The 23,370-nt window shown below is 42.2% G+C and overlaps 1 protein-coding gene across 1 annotated transcript in view; it reads left to right on the top strand.

Annotated features, from left to right (window-relative positions):
• LOC124595615 (protein 5NUC-like) overlaps positions 1–23,370 on the top strand; it is a 226,101-nt gene that overhangs the window by 109,075 nt on the left and 93,656 nt on the right. The window lies entirely within an intron of this gene.

Consider the following 23,370-nt stretch of genomic DNA (forward strand, 5'->3'; position numbering starts at 1 on the left):
GACTTTGATAAAGGTCGGCTTGTAGCCTATCACGATTGCGGTTTATCGTATCGCGACATTGCTGCTCGCGTTGGTCGAGATCCAATCAGTGTTAGCAGAATATGGTATCGGTGGGTTCAGGAGGGTAATACGGAACGCCGTGATGGATCCCAACGGCCTCGTATCACTAGCAGTCTAGAAGACAGGCATCTTATCTGCATGGCTGTAACGGATCGTGCAGCCACGTCTCGATCCCTGAGTCAACAGATGGCGACGTTTGCAACAGAACATCCATCTGCACGAACAGTTAGACGACGTTTGCAGCAGCGTGGACTATCAGCTCGGAGACCATGACTGCGGTTATCCTTTAAGCTGCGTCACAGACAGGAGCGCCTGCGATGGTGTACTCAACGACGAACCTGGGTGCACGAATGGCAAAACGTCATTTTTTCGGATGAATCCAGGTTCTGTTTACAGCATCATGATGGTCGCATCCGTGTTTGGTGACATTGCGGTGAACACACATTGGCAGCATGTATTCGTCATCGCGATACTGGCTTATCACCCGGTGTGATGGTATGGGGTGCCATTGGTTACACGTCTCGATCACCTCTTGTTCGCATTGATGGCACTTTGAACGGTGGACGTTACATTTCAGATGTGTTACGACCCGTGGCTCTACCCTTCATTCGATCCCTGCGAAACCCTACAATTCAGCAGGATAATGCACGACCGCATGTTGCAGGTCCTGTACGGGCCTTTCTGGATACAGAAAATGTTCGACTGCTGCCCTGGCCAGCACATTCTCCAGATCTCTCACCAATTGAAAACGTCTGGTCAATGGTGGCCGAGCAACTGGCTCGTCACAATACGCCAGTCACTACTCTTGATGAACTGTGGTATCGTGTTGAAGCTGCATGGGCAGCTGTACCTGTACACGCCATCCACTCTGTCTGACTCAATGCCCAGGCGTATCAAGGCCGTTATTACGGCCAGAGGTGGTTGTTCTGGGTACTGATTTCTCAGGATCTATGCACTCAGATTGCGTGAAAATGTAATCAGATCTCAGTTCTAGTATAATATATTTGTCCAATGAATACCCGTTTATCATCTGCATGTCTTCTCGGTGTAGCAATTTTAATGGCCAGTAGTGTACATTATGTACGCGATACTATCGCTATTTGTATATGTCCTTATCGCTGTCCCATAACTTTTGGCGCCTCAATGCTCAGGTATCTTATCTGACGTAGAAAGTGTCGTTGCTAGCACAGTGCTGGGTAGGAAGTATAATGTGCATGCTAATGTGAGATATAGAATTAACGACTACGTGATGTGGTAAGTGTTGAGTGTAACAACAGTGTAGTGTCCTTTAATAGTCTATTGTTTACTCGTACGCATATAAACATGACTGTTTACGGCCTGTGGAAACGACAGCTGTTGCCTACCTGAGAAGGCAAGGGCATCCGGCTGTAGGCCCGTGGCCAATGAAGCTACGGATGTTGGTCAAGGATCTTGGCGCTTATCGGCTGTCGCGTCCCACTAGCCTCGTGTGTTGCACAGATCACGCAATCCCCCGTACATGCTTGGCTGGTGCAACAGCAGAGCAGGCGGCTTTATAGTTCTGTTGTGAGTGACGCAGCACGAGATATGGCCCACTGTTCATCCTGAGCAGTGCGACAACATCCACGAGGCAGCCGCCAGCATGACGAGGTCAAACACTCGTGCCACTATCGCGAAAGCTGAATACTAGCCATTTCCACGTGCTTCGAACCTGCAAATTTAGCGCCTTTACAATAAACAGCTAGAGTCGTGTTCAAGAAACTTGATGGAAGCAGTAACTAAGGACTTTTCAGGAAGAGCGTAGCTGCATGAGGCAGAACCCTAACAGAGGCCTTTTACAAGTCATCTGGGTACACAATACACAAGCCTGGAAGGGGTTACTTACACCAATGAGACCAAGGAGAAATCTCCCAGTTCACAGAGACCAAAGCGTTACTGTTAATAAAGAGGGCCCTGTTGAGAAGATTTTCCAACATGGACCACACTTCCACAGTTGGCTTCAAGCATGCGATAAACATGGAGTGCAGTGCAGGCGAGGAGGAAAGTAAGAGGATCACCACAGGATTTGTAATTTGCAGTTTTATATACCCTACCTTATCCTCTCTAGCAATCTGAGGCAGGTTGTAGATATTCCGAGGCTATCGTGAGAGTGTGAGCTACAAATGGAGCCCTGAGATCAGCAGGTTTTCCTGTAGGTTCCCTTCTCATCTCAAAATGCAGTTATTGAACTATATGAAATAACTTCATCATAACTTCTGGACTTTGCGTTAGGACGTTCAATTGAACTGTACGAAATAACTTCATCATAACTTCTGAACTTTGCGTTTGGACGTTCAATTGAACTATATGAAATAACTTCATAATAACTTCTGCGCGAGGACGTTCAAACTGCACTGCACTGTTGGCTGCGAGGCATGATGGGAATTAGTATTGGTTTAGCGATGAATCCCACTTTCATTTGGATGGGTTCGTCAATAAGGAAAATTGGCGCATTTGGGGGACTGAGAATCCGCATTTTGCGATCGATAAGTCTCGTCACCTCCGACAGGTGACTGTGTGGTGTGCAATGTCCACTCACGGAATAATCGATGCGATATTCCTTGATGGCATGGTGACTATCGAACGGTACTTGAAGACTTTGGAAAATGATTTCGCCCCTGTTATTCAAAGTGAACCTGATTTCGACAAGATGTGGTTCATGCAAGACGGAGCTCGACGCCATCGAAGCAGGAGTGTGTTTGATGTCCTGGAGGAGCACTTTGAGGACCGCATTCTGTCTCTGGAGTACCCACTGGCATAGGCCTCGATTGGCCATATTCTTCGGATCTGAACTCTTGTGATTCCTTTTTTTGAGTCTATATTAAAAAGAAGATGTACAGCAATAGCCTCAAAACCATTGCTGAGCTGAAAACAGCCATTCAGGAGGTCATCGACAGCATCGATGTCCCGACACTTCAGCGGGTCATGCAGAATGTCGCTATTCGTCTGCGCCACATCGCCAATGACGGCACGCATATCGAACACGTCATCACCTAAATCCAAATATCTGTAGTGACGTTTACATGTTGAATAAAGTGTGTGCACCTCGTAGTTTGTAACTAATTAATTTTTTCATATAGTTCAATAACTGTCACCCTGTAAGCTCAAGATGAGGATTTAGGGGGAAGCTTCTGAAGCAAATAGTGTATTCACTCAAGATAATGAGTAATCAATAGCTAGCCAATTGGATGCTTAAGACAGCTGAATATTAATGGGTGAAATCTCATTGTTGCACCGCATAATACGAGTTGTATTATCTGACCTGCGGCGTGTACAGGCTCCCTATTACCTGAACTTTTCTACCCTTTTTTCGTTTCTTGTTAGTGAAGAAGGTAAAGTACATCACATAACGTATCGCAGTTTTCTCGAGCGCACTGTACACACTATATGATCAGAAATATCTGGATACCGTACCATTATTCATTGTGGAACTGACCGCTAGATATCTGGACACCGTACCATTATTCATTGTGGAACTGACCGCTAGATATCACGAAGGGAGAACTCGCCATTATAAAAGGAGGCGGAGAGTACGAATATTGTGTTTTCAATAGAGAAGCAGTGACAGCAGGCTGCGTCGGCCCAGAGAGCTTAGTGCCTTCGAACGTTGCTTAATCATTGCATGTCACCTAAGAAACAAATCCAAAGCTGCCCAAGTCGAAGCGAAGGAACAACAACAGCTAAACCAAGACGAGAAAGACCTCATGTACTGGCGGATAGGAACCATCGAGCATTGCGGACGTTTGTTCTCAAAAATTGCGTGAATTCGGTGGAAGGAATTACTTGTGAGTTACCAAGTGCTACCAGCAGACAAGTTAGCACATAGACTGTGCATAGGGAGGTAAAAAGAATAGTCTACAATGCTCGAGGAGCTCCACACAGCGTCCAAGACAGCCATTTTTTTTTTTTTTTTTTTTTTTTTTTTAATCTTGAATAGCCAAGATCGCACATAGGAAATTTTATAACTTGTTTCAACCGTTAGCGGTCATCTTCAGATCAAAATACTGACAGCAGTGCCTAAGATAAGAGGGCACTTTGACAATTGACTGTCAACGTAAGTGAATGTTATTAACAGCCAGTTGATAGAGTATCTCTTATCTTAGACACCACTGTGTATATTTCAATCTGGAGATGATTGATAACTGTCGGGACTAATTATCAGACTTCCTATATACAGACTTAGCCAGTAAAGATATTACCAAAAAAAATTCAACATTAATTCGATTTCAAGTAATACATCGCGTCTCTTAACACTGACAATCCCAGGTAGCTATGGTACTGCCTTTTCTGGTTGTGGCTCTTGAAGAATGGGGTGCCATTCCTCCATAGACGTTCGGATACTTCATTGAAAATGTCCCCAGCTGATTTCAAGACTTCATAATCCACACTAATGGTCACTAAAAACTTTTGATCACATACTTTATCTCACGGGACCTGCTCGGGGAACTTAATTGGGAATTATAATAATAAATTCTGTCAACTGGATTTATAACTTCTCTGTTATGCCGAACTAAATTTCAGAGTAACAACTTCGTGAGCAGGGCTTTCTACTGTTATCTAAGGACGCTCATAGCAATGTCAGCGCGCCAGACAAGTGTCCTTACATAATAACAGAAAGCCCTGAAGATGCAGCGCTTACTTCGAAAACCTATAACTATTCCACTTATTTCACTGTCTCAGTTTACTAAGAATTGGCACTATGCCTACCATGAAACTTGATAAACGGGAATCTTTGGAAGAATGGCAACGTAGTTCTCGCGGTTGAATTTATTGAGAACCTGTATTCGATGAAGATTGTGGGGGGCCTATAGAAATTTTCGACTCGCTCAGCAAGCTAACGGATGACGAAAGAAAATCGACAATAGTGGTACAACTGTTCGATATACGCATCGAAAAGCTATGACAGAATTCAGGAGTGGAATTGAAATTTAGGGCGAAAGGATATAAATGATAAGATTCGCTGATGGCATTGCTATCCTCAATGAAAGTGAGCAAGAGTTACGTGATCTGCAGAAGGGAATGAACAGCTCACTGAGGCCACAGCTCACTGAGGCCGAGCGGTCTGAGGCGCTGCGTCATGGACTGTGCAGCTGGTGTCGGCGGAGGTTCGAGTCCTCCTTCGGGCATGGGTGTATGTGTTTGTCCTCAGGATAATTTAGGTTAAGTAGTGTGCAAGATTAGGGACTGATGACCTTAGCAGTTAAGTCCCATAAGATTTCACACATTTTTTTTTTAATTCACTGAGTACAGAACATGGATAGACGGGAATCCCACGAAAACCGAAAGTAATGATGAGTAGCAGAAATAAAATTACCGGTAAACTTCAAAACTGGGAACCACAAAGTAGGTGAAGCTATGGAATTTACCAACGTGAAAGCAAAATAAAACATGGTGAAGGAAGCAAGGCGGACGTAAAAAGCAGGCTAGTGCAGGCAAAGAGAGCAATTGTCGCCAAAAGAAGTCTACTAGTATCAAACATCGGCCTTAACTCCAGGAAGAACTTCCTGAGAATTTTCTTTGGTGCACAGCATTGTATGATAGTCAAGGACTGTGGAAAAACCAGAGAAGAAGAGACTCGATTCGTTTGATATGTGGTCCCAACAGGGTTATTCCATGCTGACGTTATAAACTTTCAGGAACGATGTAGAAGGGTACATGTATCAGTTTGAGGTAAGGGATCCTGATACCTCTGTCAATACGTGTACTGATACTGTTATTGGTAATATTGTAGGGTACGCAATTCACAGGTGGTAGGCTAATAAGGACCAAAACAAGAAAGAAATGTCTAGTAAACAAGGGCTCTGAAAGGCATATCTTAACAACAATGAGGACTTGTTCATCTTCGATACTGAAAAACACATCTCTTCTACAGCAAGCTCTTTGGTTTCCATATTTTTGGAGGTTGTAGTACGGACCAAAACAAGAAAAAATTGTCCAGTAAATATGGCCTCTGAAATGTATACCTGAAGAGTTATGGGCACATGTTGGGCAGAAGAGGAGTGTCTCACATTAGCGAAGAAGAAATCCATTGTTTACTTATCATTTTCTTCTTGTTTTGGCCCATAACACCGCCTTCAATGAACCAAAGAGCTTGTAGTAGAAGAGACGTGTGTCACAGTATCGAAGATGAACTGGTGCTCATAGCTCTTCAGGTAGGCATTTTAGAGGCCATGTTTACTAGACAGTATTTGTTCTTCTTTTGGCACATACTTACTTCCGGAAGTTGGGTATCCTACAATTCAAGGCTACTGTAGAGAGGAATAACTGTAGAGGAATGCAGAGATCGAAATATATCCTACAAATAATTGAGGACTTTGGGTTCAAATGCTACTCTGAGATGAAGACTTTGGCACAGAATTCGTGGCGGACTGCACTGAACAAGCCTGAATATGGATGATTTTTTTTTTTTAAGTTTTAATACCCTGTCGAAGACGGTGGCATTAGCGACGGAGTGCTAGTTCGAGTTGGTGCAGGATGCGGAAGGAAATCGGCCCTGCTCCTTTAAGTGAAACGTCCCAGCATTCGCGGTACGCGGTATGGGGAAATCACAAGAAACGCAAATCTCGATTTCCAGGCGGGTACTGGAATCACTGTTCTCCTGCGTATGTTTCCTGTGTCATAACAACTCCACCACATCACTGGGCAGTAACTCGACTGAATTAGCAAATGATTCTGCGACACCATCTCATACACTAGAACAGTTGCAAGCTTTAGAAGAATGCGTTTGACTAATAAGGTCGTACTATTAATCTTCGTAACTAACGTATTAGCACAATCTGCGCCAACTACAATCCTCACAGATTTCTAAATCTGTGTATTAGTTTTCTTGCCCTGGCGTCCCCAATGAGTGTAATATTATGTTGGTAATAGGCATGTTATATCCGTCTATGTGAAACCAAATGAAACCAATTCTTTCTTGCTATATGCATTTAGCATTTAGTTTTTGAATATCGCCACCAGTGGACTGAAATATATACCTATTTACGACTCTACAATTTTATTTTACGTACTAGATACTGTACTGAGAGCTTAGAAACAGTTCTAGCACGTTCTGACTTCTTATAACGTAATGATAGTCCAATTTTTTACTTACTACACCACACAGAAAGAAAGCATATGGTATACTATGACTTACGCACGGACATTAACACACAGAGTGACGAACATACTAAAGAAACAGTGCAAACTCTTCAAAGTCAAACCAACCAACAATCAAGAGATACAGATTCCTGGGAGCAGCAATATACAAACTTGAATGTCAAATCTTTGATGCAATGTATACATGAATGTTATAGAGGAATTTTAAAACACGATACAAAGAGCACATCTGTCACTGAAATGTGAAGCAAACCATTCCACATCCACAGGGCACTTAAAGCACTACGGTCGTCATCACACCAACATAGAACAAGACAATAAAATCATCAGGATAAATAACCAAATTAAATACCATATACCAACGCAGGGAAATTGCCACATCCAGAGAGCTACTGCAAAAACGGATACGTGATAACGTCATAAAAATATAAATAATAAAGAATAGTGATAAAAAATACAGGTATACACATACACATGGCACAACACAAAAACATATACCAACCCACACACACACGCAGACACACACACACCACCACCACCACCACCACAACACAGATATCAACATGCACACATTCGGCAGTTGACAATAGCATACAATAGCTCGCAAAAACATTGAAAACAAAATTTGAGGGAAACGTATGGTCATGTACTCAGTGCTGTGCCAGTGAGAATTCGAAAATCTGGGAGCACAAGCTTTAAAACCAGCAAAACGAGCTCTCTTGTAAGGCAGCAGTTTCAAACCTTGTAACTACAACTATGAGCTATTATTACTTAAAAGTAAGTCAAAAAGTGCCAAAATTGTTTCCAATATGAAAATACAACATCTAGTATGTAAAACAAAATAGTATACATGGAAATATGTATATATTACGGGCCATTGATGATGCCTTTCAGAACGCAAAAGCCGAAACGCGATTGGCCTGATAAAACTGGTTTTTTCAGGTGCACATAGCCGCACATAATGTGACAATTATCAGCATAACCAATACTTCGGAGTCCTCACTGGAGCACGTACGCAATTTTCCATTCCTGGCAACCTTTCAGCATGAGGTGACTATAAGTGTCCCTGTATTACTTGCAGTCTCCGGAAATCTAACACATCTAACCTTCAGGTATAAAGATCTCACTGTTCAAATGGCTCTGAGCACTATGGGACTTAACTACTGAGGTCATCAGTCCCCTAGAACTTAGAACTACTTAAACCTAACTAACCTAAGGACATCACACACATCCATGCCCGAGGCAGGATTCGAACCTGCGACCGTAGCAGTCGCACGGTTCCGGACTGCGCGCCTAGAACCGCGAGACCACCGCGGCCGGCAATCTCACACTGTGCGGTCATAACTCATGGAGTATGCGCTGCCTTATACGCAAAAAGCTAGTATCGTCGACAAATCATAAGACGTGAGCGCTTCTGTGCAAGGAGCCCACGACAGACTTAAATCCCTAAAACTAGTGAACGGCAGCTCCCGTGGTCACCTCCACTCCACCACCATTCATACGACAGCCCTATTCGACCTTCTGTTATGTTTCCCAACTTAGAATAGATTTCCGTTCCTCTTGAATTCCATGACTACACGCAAGCTCTTGGTTGTCGTTTCCTCTGTCTGGCCTCCTTCCTCCAACTAGCATCCTATACTTCTTAATTAACTTCCCATTCCATTTCTAAATTCTTAAAACATTTCTGGATATTTTACATAACCTGAAAGTTGACCAGCAAATTACCACTATGTAGCGCCTCCACCAATACATACCTCCCCTTCGCCTCCACATATCGTCCAGCCAGTTCCAAGGTAACTGTAACAAGTCCTTACTTCCGCATCTAGAAAGTTGTTCACAATTTAATTTTCCTCTCCATAAGATCCGTTATCGTTACCTCTCACGTTGTGGGAGTCAGTCATCCTAAAACTAACATAACTCCAATTATTATCCTTCCACAGTTACTGACAGCTACATTTCCACGCAAGTACTCATTCTCCTTTAGCTGGACTAGCAAATCATCAGCATAACACATCCCCATTTCATTGCAGTCATCATCAGCATCTACATCAGCGCATTTTGACTGCTGACAATTTGGACGAATGAGACGATAAACAACGAGAAAGAACTGTGTTGTGTGTAACATCATAAATTTTTGCGCAACTGGACAGTCGGCCAAGGACTTTTCCCGAGTCGAACAGTCGAACGCATTCTGTCAAAGCTATTTAGTTAATACTGTAGCACAGGCGCCTGTTGTTCGAGCAAAAACATAACGAAATATAGATGGGTGAAATATTTACTCTCTGCAGGTTAATCGGGCCCCTAGCGGATGTGAAGTCCAGTGTGAATCATGTTTCACGCTCTGTTTATCGGTCGGATCGCGGACCATCTGTTTCTTCCCGTGTGCCTCTCCGCTGTCAGAAAAAAGAAGTGTCAGAAAGAAGTGTCGAATAACAACAGACGTTGCAGAGACAGCCAGTTATATGGAGTTCTAAAAAAGTAATTGGCTACTGTCCATAGGCCTCGAAATGGTGCGAGGTTTCAGCACCGGAAGGAATCATGTCGCGACCTGACCTCTGTTTATTCAGTAGCACGATAACTTGCGTACACCAGTTTCTAACGAGAAATTGCTACCCATTCCAGTTTCTACAGTAGAAGTACACCTTATTTAGCCATACCCGGAACGGTGACGTGTGAAGAAACACAAAGAAATACTGAAGCCTAGGAAATTCTAGGAGGATGTTGACATTCCTTTTGGAGGAAAATGTGGAAACACTTTAGGGATGTTCGTGCAAACTTAAAAAAGGAGAAAGAGAACTGAGTGTGTAGGAACGACAGACTGGTGTAGATACTATTTGTTTAAAAGTAATCTTTAAAAAATTCTTGGTGTGTATTAGATAAGAATTATTTTTACTCCTGGATTCGTTTGAATTCATTTCTCCTCGAAACGGGAATACGGTGTATCCTCCGGATGTGAGACTTGCTTGCTTACGTATGCGAAAAAACAGGATTTCCGAAACAGAATAACTTCTTTTGTTGTAGTACGCACATACACACATATAAGGCTGTGCGTTTAATTCATCAAGAGATTTTATGAAATTAATATTGACAATATTGACTAAACATGTAGCATGGGGGTTATATGCTTATCAGGATAATGTAAATGCGTTACTACTGGCTAGGGAAGATTTAGACAAACATATGCGTCTGAGCAGCGCTAGTGAAGGGAATGGAGACTCCAGTGTTCCGTAAGTGGCATGGAAATGAGCAGCACTATGCGACATTTTAGACAGTCAGCATTTTAAGCTGTATTAAATCTGGCAGCTTCCATGAATTGAATGTTGGTATTCCAAACTTAACTGCCCACTGAAGTTAGTATTCAATACAATAAATCATTGCAGTCATAAAAAAAGTATTAAAAACGGCACTTCGTGTTTCGAGCGCAATATACCAATTTTCACGAATATGATCATTAATCACGTAATTTCAAGCTGAAGGAAGTGCGGTTGCAAGCACTTAAAACGTGACTACGTCCCGAAATCAAGCTTGCGTAAGTAATGGTAGGAAAGATCAACGACGAAGCAGTTTTCTAAGTGCACGTTTTTAACAGACGCGCAACTATCTTGTTAATGGATAATTAAATGGAGGCAACTGCAGCATTTGCAATTCGGAGTATCAATTTCATCCTAGGTTAGTGATGTGGATTAATCTAAGTTATAAAGGCTTTGTAGGATAATTTATACGTGCATAAAAATCATCACGAGTCCCATTTTTATAGACTGTAACTGTTGGCTTTCCTAGAAATTAAGAAAGAATACAATCAGGTTTTTGGCTTACAGTGTGTGGCACCACTACATTTCAGCCTCGAAGTCGGGTTTCCCCAACAGTGGATGAATAGGTTTGTGCGTGGCTACTTCGAGGATAAAATGTGACATCCCTGTTTTCAATGGGGCTCTTTAAAAACATTGTTTACTATTTTTAGCCGTATGCTTTGAATCACTTATGTGAAGGGACATCGAAAGCTGCTGCTGCGGTCGCGCTAGACATTATAGAGCGAATGTAGATATAAAGAGGTTACTTTTCAGGTGCACGTCGAGCTACGAATAATGCCCAACGAAGTTTATTAACGAACGCAAGGAAGTTTACGCGTAGTACGCAATGTCTGTACAAAAATAAAGATTCGCTATATGAACGACAATAAATTATTACTGCGTCATACTGAACAGACTTCAACTGGCGCATGCGTATAAATATTTTGTACAGAAGCGAGTCCTAAGTGTTGCTGTATCACTGTTCGATAAATATTGTTGTCACAGAGATATGCCACAAAATTCTTGTCTCTAGGATGTCTATTAATATCACAACAACGTGAACAGCGAGTCATTAGCGTAAGGCAGGAAGTGAGCACTTGTCGAATGATGGCCGACGTGACAGTTTCCGCTGGCTGAGAATGAGAGATGCGAAATTTCCGCTTCTCCGGAGCGGATATGCTTGCCACGTCATTTGAAGTGTGCGAAACTCTCACAAGGTGCAGGATATGACGAACAACCCAACAGCGTATAACCAGTGACGTCACCTCTTAATGACCATTAGTTTCCTTTCTATCCCGCCAGTAACTGCAATTTACTCTGAATACCTTTGTGCAGGATGGTTTTTCATATGTTTAAGCATGAGTAGATAGGCTTCTTTGACGATCTTGCTATAGAATACTGTACCTATTACATCCGTTAAAGCGAGCATTATACGGGTGAGCATGAGAATAACAAATTTTGGGGGCGAGTTTCTCAAGACAAAACAAGAAAAATTTGACCCACGGATTTTGAGGCTTCTTGTTTCTTTATTATTACTGAAATGACCTATTATGTGATGTCACATAAAAAAGCCAATCTGCTGATGAAGTTTTCCAATCCTTTTACACAATGTGACCCTACCAATAAGAATACCATTATGATCACTACATGATTTTGCTTTTCGTGTCATTCCCTGTTCAGTTTGGTAGGGTGGGCTATTTTGAATCTAATCTGTTGTTGAGTTCGAGTGAAATCGCGTCCGGGTGGGTGCGTGACAAACGGGGTACCCAACCGGCCATCGTTAAGAGGTGATTTCCAGTTGCTTTTTCCGCATAGCTCACAAAATTATACCGGAAACCTTGGTCTGAAACGAGGGATTTTGAACTACTTTTAATTTGATGCTAGTGCAATACAGCTACCAACAAAAATATGTACGCCTAGTATCTGCGTGTGCAGCTAATTTGTTTCTCTCTCTCTCTCTCTCTCTCTCTCTCTCTGTGTGTGTGTGTGTGTGTGTGTGTGTGTCTGTGGGTGCGTCAAGATGTGAAGCGGATGGCCTGCCTGACATGTGCTGAGGTGCACCAGTCCTGTTGATGTGTCTTGTGTTCAAATGGCTCTGAGCACTATGGGACTTAACATCTGAGGTCATCAGTCCCCTAGAACGTAGAACTACTTAAACCTAACTAACCTAAGGACATCACACACATCCATGCCCGAGGCATGGCACTCCGGCCGGCGATGTGTCTTGTGTTGTCATGATGCACTGCAACACTTTCTATTCATACTGTTTGACATGCACTTGCTAGGGATACAGTTTCTGTGACCTCGTGCATTTTGCTAGGTTCTTTCCACTACATTATGTGCGAGCTGCCGTCCTAGTTCAGGCTACCACCTACTGTGAGCCTTCTGGAGACATTTCTTCCACTACATATTTATAACAAATTCAGTGGTGGTAGTAAAGATCTTGTTAATAAGACAGGAAAAACAATCTGATTATTTTGTCTCTTCATTAGTAAAATTTCATTAGAGGAAGGAACGCACTCCTAGCTTGCCTGACGTAGGTTGTGGCATCTATACTGTACATCTGTGATGTAACATCGGCAATGCTTTACATCATGTACATATCGAAAAGTCCGTTAACATTTGAAAGTACACTGATTCACGGGATAATGTGGGCAGATAGGTAAGCAGTGCCAGATATGCCTGATATGACATGGTTTTATTGAAAACAAAAACGAGTGCAAAAACCGGCCCACACATGGCGCTGGTCAGCAACACGTGTGACGTCGAAATGAGAATCGTGTATAAAATGAGCTGTAGCGACAAGGGGGGTCAGAGTATCCTGATGGAAGGTACGACGTTTATGCATCATGCACTCCATATTGCTACACGTATGAACTAGGGCTACTGATAAAATATCGATATATCGATATTTCACCCAAAAATTATTGATGCTTATCGGCGACATTCCTCCGAGATATCGCAATGGCAGTGTTAGTGCCGGTACTTTTATTTTATATTACATTTTTTCGCAATTTTCGGTAAATTTTTGAAATCGTTCTTATGAAATTATGGTGGAACATAATCTTACTTTCACTGTTTGAAAGAGTCTTTTTCCTTTTTGATCTTTCATCACATCCAGTCTTTCTCTTTGACTGTGTGAAGCAAGTATACGAGGCACAAAAGAAGTCCGACTGCACTGGGGATGGCGGTGTGAATGAAACAAGATTTCCGATGCGACGAAACAGCACACCAATTGCTTTAAAAACAATTTTTTACGCATCTAATGTGCTATTTCTTCACATTGGCATTCTTCAAAAACAGTTGCTGAAAATGATGAACAAAAATATAAATGACAAGATTGGTCTTTGCGTTGGGCAGAGACGTGTGAGGGGAAATGCTGAAGTAATTGGCGTTCGGCGTTACCAACATATAAACTGCATCGTATAACTTCATCACGCGATTTTGACACTACAATTGCTTAGGTCGCTTGTGTTTGCAGAAATGAAAAGGCAGGGAAGCAGACGACGATGGTGATGATATTTGGTTTGTAGGGCGCTCAACTGTGTGGTTACCAGCGCTCGTACAAATTCCCAATCTTCACACTGTCCTGTCTCGCCACTTACCCGAATGATGGCGAAATGATGAGGTAACACAAACACCTAGTCCCCACCGGGAGGAGAAAATCCCCGCCCCTGCCTGGAGTCTAACCCGGTATCCAGAGATCCAGAGGTAACAGAGAAGTCGACATGAAGTGTTCCGATCAAATATGATACGTGACGAAACCGAACGATGGACCCATCGAACGCCTTTTATTGTGCCACTTACATGCAGCTGCCATTGTTAGCAATGTGGTTACCCCCAAGCGTGAACGTCCATCGTTTTCCTTACAGTTCTTGCTCTAAGGGAGATAAGCAGGCTGCTAGCTTGTTGATATACATAATATCTAATAATAAATCAATATATAAATATACAGCTCTAAAACAGTCAGTATATTTACAACGTGCAGTCGATATTTTATAGGCCGTAAGTCGATATTATTTCTTTTGATATACCGGTAATTACTATCACTGTGTCGACGCCATATAACGACATTTTTTTAGATATCGATGTATCAGATTCCGATATTTTTAAAAATATCCGTAGTCCTAGTTTGAACGCGTCCTGCGCGCACTGTTTGGTGAGGATCGCGTGCTGAGCCGCTACGTCCGTCATGCTAGGTGTCCCACGTTTACGGACCTCAATCCGTGTGATTATTGGTTGTGGGGTTACCTGAAGTCGCAAGTCTACCAATCGCCCGACCTCATTAAAGATGCTAAAGGACAACATCCGCCGGCCATTTCTCACCAAACGTACTGATGTTCTGTACAGTGCTGTTCACAACATTCTCCATCGACTACATGTATTGTTGACGAATGGCGGCCGGCATGTTGAGCTTTTGCTGTAAAGAAAAACGTCCTTACTAAAAATCAGCTTTTATGCTAATTATTGCTTTCAAATCATGTGAAAAACCATCTGTTGGTCATTTTGTGCACTTCCTTTTGGTTTCAATAAAACCTCATGTCACTTCAAGCACGTGTGTCAATTTTTACCTCTCTACGTGCATTATTCCGTGAAGTATTGAATGTTCACCCTGTATTTTATTGGTTTCTTAATTTTGTATATTATCACGTTTGCATATTTTTACTGATTGTTATTACGAAGCCAATGTTCACTTGTTTATTAAATGAATTAAACTGCTTCTTACGCAGGCCTTTTAGAATTGTAGATGACAGGAAAAGGTGGAGGGAAGACGCCCCCTTCCCCTACGTGTGGTAGATGAATCCGCCAACTGAAAAGGTGAGACAGCGCGAACCTTGCGGGGACAACGAAGACAGTCTGACATCACACAGTAAATTGGAAGCAACTGCAGGGAAGAGCGGGGCAAAATTATGGGTTAACTGGCAAAGTAGCAACTAGCTGTTTGCTCTGATAGATGTGATATTATGATTGAACCAGTTTTGATTGATGTGTTCTCAGTATAACTGTTTACTGAAATTACGTGTGTTAGGTATGAAGGGGATGGGGAAAAAATTTGAAAACACCACGCCTAATACGATGTAGAAAAACTGTAGGCAATCAAAATAGCATCTTGTCGTCTCGGAATGGGTAAATACAGTATCTGTTTCCAGGGGTATCTTAAACAATTCTTCCGACAAAACATTGGCAAGTTCAAATGCCAATGACAGATGTGAGTAGCGATTACTCATTGTGATCTTCAAAGCAGACCTCAAAAGCTCAGTAACTTTGAGATCTGTTGTGTTGGCCAAGAGAGATGCGACAATTCATCCTCGTGCTCACAGAACTTGTCCCAGACGATGCAAGATGTGTCTTGGCGTCGTTACCTGTCTGTCGTCTTGAAGCGCAGCATCACGATTGGGGAACAGACGTTGTACCATGAAAGTCATGTGACTGTGCAGAGGAAGCATGAGGCCCGTGGAATTCCACAATATGGCTACCCAAATCATGACCGTATCCCCCGCCATGAACTCGATCAGAAGTTGCAAACATTGTACAACAAGACTCATCCGACCAAATGAATTTATTCCATTGTTCCATAGTCCAGGTTTTATAGCTTCGACACCACGTTTCCTGTTTTGACATTTGCATCACAGATGCGTGGTTCGCTCTGCAATTCCCTGCTTATGGAGCTCCTTCGTGTTGCTTTAGGGCGATCTCAGTTCTGCTGTGAATTTTGTAGCTCTTACTAGGTGCACCGGTATGAAATGAGCGTTTTTTTGTGAAAATGAAACACTAATTTTGAATTGAAAAGTGAAAACATTTTATTCAAAGTACCGACCATTGCTTTCTATACATTTTGACCACCTTTCTGACAATTTGTGGACACCACGCCAATAGAAATGTTCGTCTTTTGAAGCAAACCAATCAGACACCCGATTTCCGACTTCTTCGTAGGAATCGAAGTGTTCCTCAGCCAATGCGTGTCCCATTGATGAAAACAAATGGTAATCGGAAGGGCCCAAGTCTGGTGAAAACGGAGGGTGGTGTGGCAGCTCCCAGCCAAGTGTTTTGAATGTATCCTGAACCAGTTTTGCTTTGTGTGCAAGTGCATTGTCGTGTAAAAAAATTACTTTGCCATGTCTTCTGGCCCATTCTGGTCTTTTTTCGATCAATGCATAGTTCAAATTGATCATTTGTTGTCTGTAGCGATTAGTATTCACAGTTTCACCGGGTTTTAGAAGCTCATGATACACCACACCTTTCTGACCCCACCAAACACAGAGCATTGTCTTCTTGCCGATTCGATTTGGTTTTGCAGTCGATGTTGATGGTTGTCCCGGATTAACCCATGATTTTTCCCGTTTAGCATTCTTAACATAAATCTGTTTTTCATCGCCAGTAACAATTCGCTGCAAAATTTATTTTCTTTCATTTCTTTGAAGCAAAATTTGACAAATGGTTTTTCGGTTTTCCATCTGTCTTTCATTCAATTCATGTGGCACCAATTTTCCACACTTTTGGATCTTTCCCATAGCTTTCAAACGGTCAGAAATTGTTTGTTGTGCAACATTTAGCATTGCTGCCATTTGCTTCTGACTCAAAGTATCATCTTCATCCAATACTGCTTGCAATTCGGCGTCTTCTTACATCAAAATCATTACTTCTGAACCGTTGAAACCATCTTTTGCATGTTGCTTCTGATGGAGCATGATCACCATATGCCTCGACAAGCATTCGATGCTACTCTGCAGCGCTTTTTTTCAAATGAAAACAAAAAATTAATGCTTTCCGCAAATCATCACCTTCTGGTACAAAATTCGACATTGTTAACACATTGAAAACATATGATGTTGTTTGTTCAATGGCTTGATGTATACTAAATATCTTTGACAGATGTCATACCAACCAAACAAAAAAAAATTAAGACTCGTTCACAACAAATGTTTCCTATCGACACATTTGTATCTTACGCTCATTTCATACCGGTACACCTGGTATTTTTCATCACCATCCTTTTCAATGACCGTCTGTCACGATCACTCAACGCACACTTTCGTCTACGTTGTGACTTTGCAGAAAACTTCTCCGCTTTCCCTGTATGCGGTATAAATCTTAGATATGATGCCTCTCGAAGCGCGCCAAACACTTCGGCTACCTTGGCTACGGAAGGACCACCATACGAGCACCAACAATTTCCTAATTCAATTAGCTCCGACATAATTCACCAACAATCACAAAGAACAATGTTCTGACCACGGCTGGCACTTGCGACTTACTTAGAACATTGCACAGACGCCGTTCGTGGTCAGATACGACAGCGCAACTTGGTTAGCATCTGTACTTAAGATCAAGTATTCCTTCCTCCCGGTGTTCCCATATTTCTGTCCAACCCCTGCACGTCTTTGACCTGTAGCACTTAGGACGCTATTCCTAATTCACAAGTAGCTCCAAGCGTTTATCAAAGAGACTAAGTTCAATTAATAGCAGTTATATTTGCTTAATTTTGCTTAAAGAGTGTATTTTTATTTACTAAGCACTTCTGGACTTGAATCTAAAAATGGGTTGTCGACCATACCATTTTAATTTCCTCAGTTATGTCCCATATATTATGCAAGTTTATAATCGGTGAAATTTATTGAAAACAGTAGTCCATATTTTACAAGTTGATCTACAATAAAAGTATCTGCTATAAAGCGGCCTTGATACGCCTGGGCATTGAGTCAGACAGAGAGTGGATGGCGTGTACAGGTACAGCTGCCCATGCAGCTTCAACACGATACCACAGTTCATCAAGAGTAGTGACTGGCGTATTGTGACCAGCCAGTTGCTCGGCCACCATTGACCAGACGTTTTCAATTGGTGAGAGATATGGAGAATGTCCTGGCCAGGGCAGCAGTCGAACATTTTCTGTCTCCAGAAAGGCCCGTACAGGACCTGCAACATGCGGTCGTGCATTATCCTGCTGAAATGTAGGGTTTCGCAGGGATCGAAGGGTAGAGCCACTGGTCGTAACACATCTGAAATGAAACGTCCACTGTTCAAAGTGCCATCAATGCGAACAAGCGGTGACCGAGACGTGTAACCAATGGCACCCCATACCACCACTCCGGGTGATACGCCAGTATGGCGATGACGAATACACGCTTCCAATGTGCGTTCACCGCGATGTCGCCAAACATGGATGCGACCATCATGATGCTGTAAACAGAACCTGGATTCATCCGAAAAAATGACGTTATGCCATTCGTGCACCCAGGTTCGCCGTTGAGTACACCATCGTAGGCGCTCCTGTCTGTGATGCAGCGTCAAGGGTAACCGCAGCCATGGTCTCCGAGCTGATAGTCCATGCTGCTGCAAACGTCGTCTAACTGTTCGTGCACTTGGTTGTTGTCTTGCAAACGTCCCCATCTGTTGACTTAGGGATCGAGACGTGGCTCCACGATCCGTTACAGCCATGCGGATAAGATGCCTGTCATCTCGACCGCTAGTGATACGAGGCCGTTGGGATCCAGCACGGCGTTCCGTATTACCCTCCTGACCCCACCGATTCCATATTCTTCTAACAGTCATTGCATATCGAACAACGCGAGCAGCAATGTCGCGATACGATAAACCGTAATCGCGATAGGCTACAATCCGACCTTTATCAAAGTCGGAAACGTGATGGTACGCATTTCTCCTCCTTACACGAGGCATCACAACAACGTTTCACCAGGCCGGTCAACTGCTGTTTGTGTATGAGAAATCGGTTGGAAACTTTCCTCATGTCAGCACGTTGTAGGTGTCGCCAGCAGCGCCAACCTTGTGTGAATGCTCTGAAAAGATAATTATTTGCATATCACAGCATCTTCTTCCTGTCGGTTAAATTTCGCGTGTGTAGCACGTCATCTTCTTGGTGTAGTAATTTTAATGGCCATTACTGGAAATTAAAGAATATCTTGATGAAACTTTATGCGTTTGAACACAGTGAAAGTTTGACTAAGTCCGTTTAAAATTACTTTATAGTTGACGTCTGTCACATGCCGCTTCAGTGTTGCCACACAAGCCACCGGCAATCGCTCTGTTATAGGTAACGCACGAACTTGGTAAATCATTTCACTAGTGCTGTTAATGTGTTGTTGTTGTTGTTGTGGTCTTCAGTCCTGAGACTGGTTTGATGCAGTTCTCCATGCTACTCTATCCTGTGCAAGCTTCTTCATCTCCCAGTACCTACTGCAGCCTACATCCTTCTGAATCTGCTAAGTGTATTCATCTCTTGGTCTCCCTCTACGACTTTTACCTTCCACGCTGCCCTCCAGTACTAAATTGGTGATCCCTCTATGTCTCAGAAGATGTCCTACCAACCGATCTCTTCTTCTAGTCAAGTTGTGCCACAAGCTCCTCTTCTCCCCGATTCTATTCAATACCTCCTCATTAGCTATGTGATCTACCCATCTAATCTTCAGCATTCTTCTGTAGCACCACATTTCGAAAGCTTCCATTCTCTTCTTGTCTAAACTATTTATCGTCCACGTTTCGCTTTCATACATGGCTACACTCCATACAAATACTTTCAGGAACGACTTCCTGACATTTAAATCTATACTCGATGTTAACAAATTTTTCTTCTTCAGAAACGCTTTCCTTGTCATTGCCAATCTACATTTTATATCCTCTTTACTTCGACCATCATCAGTTATTTTGCTCCCCAAATAGCAGAACTCCTTTACTACTTTAAGTGTCTCATTTCCTAAACTTTTCCTTTGTTTCCTTTATTGCTTGCTCAATATACAGATTGAATAACATCGGGGATAGGCTACAACCCTGTCTCACTCCCTTCCCAACCACTGCTTCCCTTTCATGGCCCTCTACTCTTATAACTGCCATCTGGTTTCTGTACAAACTGTAAATAGCCTTTCGATCCCCGTATTTTATCCCTGCCACCTTCAGAATTTGAAAGAGTGTATTCCAATCAACATCGTCAAAAGCTTTCTCTAAGTCTACAAATGCTAGAAACGTAGGTTTGCCTTTCCTAAATCTTTCTTCTAAGATAAGTCGTAGGGTCAGTATTGCCTCACGTGTTCCAACATTTCTACGGAATCCAAACTGATCTTCCCCGAGATCGGCTTCTACCAGTTGTTCCATTCGTCTGTAAAGAATTCGCGTTAGTATTTTGCAGCAGTGACTTATTAAACTGATAGTTCGGTAATTTTCACATCTGTCAACATCTGTTTTCTTTGGGATTGGAATTATTATATTCTTCTTAAAGTCAGGGTATTTCGCCTGTCTCATACATCTTGCTCACCAGATGGTAGAGTTTTGCCAGGACTGGCTCTTCCAAGGCTGCATTAGTCCTAATGGAATGTTGTCTACTCCGGGGGCCTTGTTTCGACTCAGGTCTTTCAGTGCTTTGTCAAACTCTTCACGCAATATCATATCTCCCATTTCATCTTCATCTACATCCTCTTCCATTTGCATAATATTGTCCTCAAGTACATCGCCCTTGTATAGACTCTCTATATACTCCTTCCATCTTTCTGCTTTCCCTTCTTTGCTTAGAGCTGTTAATGTGTAACGTGAAGCAATGTTGCACGTGGCCGCCGCGAGGTATGTCGGAAATGCGAGATGCTCTGTGGACAGCTGATTTTTAAGTGACCAATGACGGAACTGCGGCAGGAGACACTGTCTGTAGCCCGGAATTTAAACTCACGTCAGAAGTTAGCAACAACCTCGTGGTGTACACTGTACCCAAGAACAGTCGGCGGCAGAACTAAACAGTGATCGCTTTGTTCACGGCTATGAAAGCAAACTCAAGACAGAAGAAGTTCAGTTTCAGAGCTAAAAGCAAACTATAATGTCTCACGATCATTGTTTACCTGAAACTATCGTCTCACTGGCAACCCGAACTGCCGCTTTACCAAGTGGTGAGCTGTCCTGGTTGACACTCGGCTCCAGATTATACGCGACGCAGCCACATTCCAGACGAAAAAAGAGCGATAGATACAAAAAGAAGAGCAAATAAAAAAGCTAATACGATTATTAAAATGACATGGCAATGAATTAGAAATTAAAAAAATACTTTTAAACCAATTAACAGAATAAAAATGATAAACTCTTTTGGTTAGATTCAGAAACTAAAAAAAAAAAAATCGTGACATTGCACCCTACGACTTTCCACGCTAACTACTGTGCTATAGTACAATACTGAGTCAAGTTGTCATATTTTTAACTGTGATCACTGAGTCGTAACGATGAATTGCAGCCTTGAAAAGCTCTATTTTATGCAGTGTTGGGCGAAGCTTATCTAATGTAAGCCGATTTCTGTGATCATGATAACCGTATGTGTGACGCTGAGTGGCATCCTATTCGGGAATATCTAGCAGTGTTCAGTTAGTGCAGTGTATGAAACGAGTGTGTTTCATTAGTATCGACACGTGTGTGTGTGTGTGTGTGTGTGTGTGTGTGTGTGTGTGTGTTGTTTTTGGTGTGTTTATCGTGTATAATGAAATGAGAAATAAAAGTGCCAGACCCAAGATTCGGGACACAAACAGAAAGAACGAAAGCCAGAAAAGCAATTGGAAGTGGACTGATCAATTGTTGTGATAGTTTGGCAACGGCGAGCGGTTCAGAGGGTGGGGGGGGGGGGGGGGGAGGTTACGTTGAGCGCTCCCATTGGAGGAAACCAGCTGCAACACCTGAAGTGTCAGCTATCAAGTAATTTTAATCAGACTATAGAAGTGCATTTTTGTATCAAAACATTTCTGGGGTCGCCATCTATTAGCTACTGTATGGTTCAAAAAATCAGTTAAGATTCATATAATAGTGCTTTCGTTACAGTCTACGTGTTTCTGTATGATATTTCGTCGAAAGTGCGGTGGAGCACCATAACAGATTCTTCTTTCCCGTATGCTAAAACGGTGCTGCTCGTTGATCAGTTGATGTCTACTAAAGAATATAAAGGTTACATAGGTTGTTGGATAGTACACTTTACTATGAAAAACGTTATTGTTTTATTTTTACTTGTCAATAGGTTAATGCAAAGCGATAGTAAATAATTGATCCTGCTAGTGTGTTGTCGTCTGAATCTATTTTTGTTTTGCATTTTGGAAGCATTTTTAAAGCTTAGTTTTCATTCTTGAAGTGTTAAAGTTATTAATATTTGTTTTGAAATTATTTGCTCGATGTGAGCTGACGACTATTTGTGTTTGCATAACCATGTGCAGTTACTGCAGCCTGAGGTATATTGGTTCGAATCCATTATTGCTTCCGTTCATCCCTTTTAATAAGAGGCTACATTAGGAAAAGAAATTCGTAGTTCCATTGCTTAATCCATAAGACGCCTGTTCACAGTGAACTAAAATCTTAGAAAAGGGTCAATGTTACTGGGCAAACCCAATATTACGACAACGTAAGCCACAGCACTGCAAGTATAATACGTTAGTGCTATAGGTTGATCACTCATTCTTAACGCCTGTTACCAGACTGAAGCTACAGAACTCTTGAGCAACAGCTCTACTGCAGTCTTCTTTAAAGATCACACACCTTTGGTCACTTCGTCAGAAATGCCCGTCACATAATTGTTTCACCAAAAAAATGTGGTGACATTATGCACATCAAGGACTAGCTTAGCGACCGCTGCTTCATTTCGCATTGACTGTAAGGTCTGCAGAGACTTTTTTTTTTAATCAAATTGTTACGTTGTTCACAAATTGCAACACCTTATAATCATTTCATGCTAATTAAGGCGACTGAAGCATAATCTTATCCGAGTTTACTTGTAATCAGAGAGCGATTCTCGTAGCTGGACTCCAAGGTTTTTGTTAATCATGCCTTTTGGGTTCTTGTGGTGATATTTCTATAGACACTTTCATCCCTTAACACGGCAAGAAGTGAAATACCAGTTTTCATAGATTTAGCAAATTTTTTTTTAATATAACGAAATATT

The sequence above is a fragment of the Schistocerca americana genome, chromosome 2 (genome assembly GCF_021461395.2).
Source record: "Schistocerca americana isolate TAMUIC-IGC-003095 chromosome 2, iqSchAmer2.1, whole genome shotgun sequence".
Lineage (NCBI taxonomy): Eukaryota > Metazoa > Arthropoda > Insecta > Orthoptera > Acrididae > Schistocerca > Schistocerca americana.